At 32.1% G+C, this 6,536-nt stretch overlaps 1 long non-coding RNA gene across 1 annotated transcript; it reads left to right on the top strand.

Moving 5' to 3' along the window:
• The first annotated feature begins 3,709 nt into the window (after positions 1 to 3,709).
• On the top strand, positions 3,710 to 4,874 carry LOC122606461. Its single transcript, XR_006324905.1, has 3 exons — positions 3,710 to 3,846; positions 3,940 to 4,041; positions 4,755 to 4,874. It is a non-coding gene; the product is annotated as an uncharacterized LOC122606461 (long non-coding RNA).
• The last annotated feature ends 1,662 nt before the right edge of the window (positions 4,875 to 6,536 follow it).

The following is a 6,536-nucleotide window of genomic DNA, read 5'->3' as shown; positions in this document are numbered from 1 at the left end:
AGATACTTTAAGCAAAAGGGGTTTAATTATCAGCACACATCCATCTCTTCTTTGCCGCTTTAAGAAAGGGAAGAAAAACGAGTTTTCAATTATTTACCGTGTTTTTTACAATCTTTATTAATTTTTATTTTATTTACTAGCATGGTACTCGCACGATGCGGCAGTAGTCATGACGGTGATGGTGTGATGGTTGGACAATGGTTGGTGCTGGAGCGACGTTGAGTTGTGTATCTAATTGATGTAAAATGTTAATGGACATATTTTAAAACATAAAGGATTGATAATGTACTTTAATCATTAATCTTAAAGAAGTAGTGTGTGTGAAAGTATTTTTAAGGGGTGCCAAGTGAAAATATTACATATTTTCAATATTACCAAAAATAAAAAGGGCTATTCTTTTTATAATATAGTATAGATAGTAAAGAAACAAACGGTAAGGAACCTTAAAATTTACATCTATCTATACTCCATATTAAAGCATTTGGCAAATTTTTTTTTCAACTAATCTGCCTTTGAAATACCTATTATACCCTCCTACAAACAACTATCTCTTCCACTTATAAGTGATTTTTCTGTACTACCATTCCATCTATTTCCCAATGCCTATCCCTAATCCCCTCCTCTCTTGCTCTCGCCGGAAGCCTAATATAAAAATTAGTTTCATCTCAACGGCAACCACCATCAACCTACAAAAAGATTAGTTTCATCTCTCCCTCGCTTAGTCTATTTAACTAAACCACAACCACCACCCAAATCACCATTCCTTACGAGCTATCCAAGATACATTAACCATCACCTTTTCAAAGGTACCGCCGCATCGTGCGGGTACCCGTCTAATAAATAAGTAAAGAGGCTGCTTTTAGAATTTCTTTAATTAATGAGAGATACTTTAAGCAAAGGGGTTTAATTATTGTCACACATCATTTCTTCACTTCCTCTTTAGTTTATAATAATGATAATTACTATAATTAAAACTATAATTATTTTATTAAATTATATACAAGAAATAAATTAAGAAAGGGAAGAAAAACGAATTTTAATTATTTACCGTGTTTTTTACGATTTTTATTATTTTTTATTTTATTTACCAGTAAAGGAAAAAAACTACCACTGTTGTTTTTTATGGATTGGACCTCAATACTTCGACAATGTATAGGGAGGTTAAAATGTAGACATACCTTATCACTATTTAACTAGAGAGACTGCTTTCAGGTTTTACCTAAATAGTAGAATAGGACTTGAAAACTTTGAATTGGATAAAAATCGAACATCTGACCTCTAAAAACCTATAAAAATAAATTAATCTAAACTTTTTATAATTTCGTGAGCAATAAGTTGTGTTGAAATGAATTGATACGATACAAACTTATGCCTTGGGAGCCTTTTAATGTATCTGTATTTACAAATAAAGGCTTGGTACGTGATCGGATTTAGGTGGTGATTAAATTTGATGGCATCAATTAAAGATGATGTTGGTTGAATACAGTACAGGCTTCGCCTTTGAAAATGGTGGTAATTGGAGAATCTGAGATTGTATTGCTGATGGAAGATGGTTGTGATTGGAGATGTTGGTGGAGAATGGTGGCTACGACACGGGTTTCACTTTTAGTACAACAAAATAGCGATGATGAAAATAATTGTAGTTATTATTCATTGATTACATTTTGTTTGATTTTGAAAAATTTTCTTTTATGTTTTTTAATAACAGGTAATAATTTTGTCCCATTAGTGTATGATGATATTGGATATTTCTGAATTGCTATTTGATAATTGTTTTTTTATGTAATCAATTCATTTGTTTAGGTAAAATTTTATAGTTTATCATAAAACACATAACATATTGAAACGAAATTTATAAGATATATGTTTTAAATCCCCCAATCTATATCTATACTACATTATAAAGAAAAAAGCCTCTAAATTTTTAACATTGAGTTGAAATTTTCAATATTGATTTTAAGTACATCCCCAAAATACCCCTCTCATCTATTCTATATTTATCTAAAATACCCATAATACCCTTTCTCTTTTTTCAAATCTCAACCAATCATTTTTTTTCTCTCTCCTCCATAAATCATTTATTTATCCAATTCATTCAAAATCTTTTATCTCAAAAATCGTACATCGATAAATTTAAAAATTTGTATGGGTGTTCTTAAAATTTCATGCTCTTTCATTAGAGATGTCATTCGATATACTTTCGATGAATTTTTAAATTCGAGGACAGGGGCCGTACGGCTAAGGCATTTGACTATCACACTCTATGATCTAGCTATCACCCCCATTATCTCACCGCCGCAACGCGCGGATACTTACTTTCGTCAATTAAAAAATACATGATATAAAATTGATAAAAGTACCGTATGGATAACCTTTAATTATGGATGGAGAATTTTTGTAAGATATTATATGTAATTACATTTATTTCAAGCGGTCACAAATTTTTTTTTCCAAACATTCAGTTGTTATGCGACAAATATACAATCGTTTCCATATATACAAATATCTATAAACCCTTATAAAGCATATTAGCTTTCTTAATTTTAAGCAATTTTTTTATTCCTAAAATGCCCCTACTAAACCGAAAAGAAAACACACCGATCCTGAAACCCTCTTCTCTCTCGCCCCTCTCTAACCCGATGACACCGCCGGAATCATCACCATCAACCTCCGCCATAAACCGCCGTAATCATCATCACCACCACCAGTATCGCTTTACTTTTTGTTGAACATTTGCTGTCGGCCATCTAATTTATGGGTAATCACCACCACCACCATCGATCTATTCTTTTATATCATTTGTCGGCGCCCACATAATTTATCAGTTTGTCTTATCGCCAATTACCGTCGGAATCATCATCACCACCACCATCAATCTACGTTTTTGTTGATCACCTGTCCCGACAACCATCTCACCGGAAACCTAATCAAATAATTGATGGGTTTGTGATTCTGCCAATCACCGTCAGAATCATCACCACCACTACCATGGGCGTCTATCTATAACGTCATATATCATGATTAATTATCAGGTTTTAATTTCTTTTTATATTTTGATGATTATGATATTTAACTTTTATTACATTTAAACATTATAGTTTACTTGACAGGATAAGAAGTTTAATATTAATATTAAAGCGTTGGAAGAAGCATACAAAACGTGGCAGAAAAAGCTTCATCCTAATTTTATTTTTTTGATTCTGATGACTATGATTATCATCACCACCAACAATGCCCCGTTCATTATTTGTTCATAATGATTAGTTGTGTTGTCCATCACGATCAGTTAGTTCATAAGTAGTAAGTGAGTCAAACATGATTTCATACATATAAACCATGCATGATTTTGTCCAGGTCAGATTTGGCAGTTTTTATTGATATTTTTATACCATATGTGATCAGGGGATGGAGGTATTGTTCACTATTTCTTTCGTCATCAGTAACACATCTGATATTTTTTTTTTCATGAATTTACTTCATAATAAGTAATTTTATTTATTTCTTTTAAAGTTCTTTAAATTATTGGTGGATATGTTTCTTTAATAATCGAATTTATGTATTGGCGAAGTGATGACAACCCTCTAGCAAACAACAGTTGAGTCCCCTACGGTTACGGTTTGTACAATCAAAAGGAGTATTGCAGTCGCGAAAACAAATCTGCTTGCCTACATAAACTGATAAATGTATTATTTTTATTGATGTTAGTTGATGAGGATCATTTTTGATAATTTATTGTTTGTTTATTAGTGTTGCTGATTATGGATCATTTTTGTATGGCTAATGAATCTGGTGCAAAAGGTTTAGACATCTCCTGATTAACATCATGAGGACTCAATTGTTAAACAGGTATTTATTTAATTTTGTTTATATTTTTTCGATGTCTTCAATACAATTAATAAACAGCTAATTTTTGGGAATTGTGTATTTCTTTCAATACAGATTTGGTTTCACTTCCGTTGGAAGATTACCGGAAAGTGATGGCTTGAAGGGGATAGGAATAAGAGTTCACTAATGAGAACAGTTTTAGTAGTGTGAAGAAAGGTACCAATTCACATATTTGACTTATTAAACTAGAACTATATCTTTTTAGCTTTTACATATTATTGTGTTTGCTGAACTCGGAATAGAGTTATGACATATTTGTTTTACTTATTAACATGATCTTTGTGCTCCAAAAAGTTTCTTTTTGAACAAAATCAGTGTTGAATAAATGATGATTTCCGTAGTAAGTTTTGATATTTTGATATGAGGTTTAGTCTAACTTTAAGTAAATTTCATGGCTTTCCCTAGAAATATTAGAAGTCATATTTGTTATCCATATTTTTGTACATTTTTTGGTATGGATTTATTTTATGGGCTCATTGTAAAAAAAAAAAAACTGATGGCAAAGATTTGGTTTCACATGACTCCGCTATACGGATGATTTAAAATCGAAAGATATAATTAATAAAATTTATTGAACAATCATTGCAAGAAGATAGGATGATGGGAATAACAAAAGACTAATATTGGTTTTTACAACTCCAAGTTTTGTGAATTCTAAAATTTGTCTAAAAAAAACTAAACACTATTGTTTGAGCATGTTTCTGGACTTATGTAGGGTATTCTTTATGATCCTTAAGCAATTCATTGTAAACGGGTAGAAGTCGCATTCTCACTAATTTTATTTAGCACAATCTCTTAACTTTTGATTGGAATGATCGTATGGGAGCCACAACATCTATGCATTCCATTAATAACAACTCATTTTACAGATGCTTCAACCATTTCTTTTGCCGTCATGCCTGGTCCAAGTGCCGCATTTCCTCCGGATGCTTCTGTCACTTTTACTCCAACCACCGTCACCCCATTGACCAGTCTAAGAAGGGAAAGAAGGTGGTAATATGTTTAAATTAGTTCCCATTCATTTGTGTTTATTTTGAACAACCTAAATTGGAACTGAATTTTTGCATCATTTGCGGTGGTAAAAGGTTAAGTTCCCGGGACCTAATTTGGAAGAGCTCCAATTTGATCAGCTGGCATCTCTAAGGTAATCTTTTAAATTGGAAAAACGCCTACATTGTGTTTTATTTACCAAAAATTCATATCAACCCATTCCTACTATCTAACTCAATGTTTAGATATGAGCTGCGGAGAAGACAGAAGGTTGACAAGTACGCAAAAAAGGATAGACCAAAACAAGAAAAAAATGAACAAGATAACTAATTCACTGTAGATCGATGAATTTCGAGACCTGTGGAAGGAATGAGTTGTCATATATGTATGATCCTATTCGGTCTTGCATTTGACATTTCATTTTTTATCTTTATAAATGAAATTTGTGCCCTGCTTAAATTTATATGAGTATTTGGTTTGAATTAACGTTGTCACACCACTTCGAAGTCTATATATAGACTCCGCCGCATCACGCGGGTTCCCATCTAGTACATATATAATGTAGCTTGTAATTCTTAAGATTTTCAACAATATACAATTGTTTCCAGATATACAACATCAACCATTTATTGTAGCCTGTAATTCTTAAGATTTTCAACGAAGACGTATGTAATCTTTATAATTTGTATATTAGATGACATTCTAGGAAAATGCTAAACGCATCAAACGTGTATAAAAAATTTGTACTTTTCATATTAAAAGTCCAATTTTTATGATAAATGTACAAATATTTAATGCATTTTAACTGTAGTCTTAAAGCAAAATGTTACTTGTGACTTGTACGTCTGTATTTTCTACAGCTAGCGGGTTTCCTTTGATCTTTGGCCAGGTCATGCAAAAACCTTACGTGTGAACAACTAGAAAAATGTGGTGAAAAAGACGAAATAATATGATAGTTTGCAAGAAAACGGGTCAAATTGGTCGATGGGTTGAAAGAAACCCAAAAGTGTACTTTCAAGATGACATGCTCATTGAACAACGATTAGGATTATTAAGGTATAAACAGTTGAACACTTGAAGGTGAATCTTTGCTTGATGCACTTTCAAAATGTCCTTGCAATACTATTTGTAACGTTATACATAAAACCTCCATTAGCTCCTAATTTAACTCAATTGACACTATGCTAGCTTGACTTCTTCAAATGGACTACTAACTCTAAACAAACATGACTTGAACACCAAAAGATAGACTATGATCAATTGTTCTACTACCTTCTTTAGCGCTTTTTAACTGATTAATAATGCAATTGCTCTCCCTTGTCTATGCTTGCAATTTTATTTGGTTGGGGGAAACTAAATTCCTTGGATATCTAGAACCAAAAGATAGACTATGATCAACAAAATCAGAAGCCATACTGGGAACTGGAAAAAACAGGTTAGCATTGACACCTGCACCTTTCTGGTAAAGTACAAAATCAGGTCACTCTTCTTTGTCACGTACTTCAGAAAATTAACTATTGCTCAAAATCATTTTCAACTTTCGTTTCTTTTGATTCACTGGTTTCATCAAAATTGCTGACATTGAACTCAGCCAATTCCAGAAATTGTGGAAAACTTCAATTTATAAAAAAACAAGTGGTTTAACTGCAAGCAACTTATCT

Source organism: Erigeron canadensis, chromosome 7 (assembly GCF_010389155.1).
Source record: "Erigeron canadensis isolate Cc75 chromosome 7, C_canadensis_v1, whole genome shotgun sequence".
Classification (NCBI taxonomy): domain Eukaryota; kingdom Viridiplantae; phylum Streptophyta; class Magnoliopsida; order Asterales; family Asteraceae; genus Erigeron; species Erigeron canadensis.
This window is presented reverse-complemented; position numbering and strand designations above follow the sequence as displayed.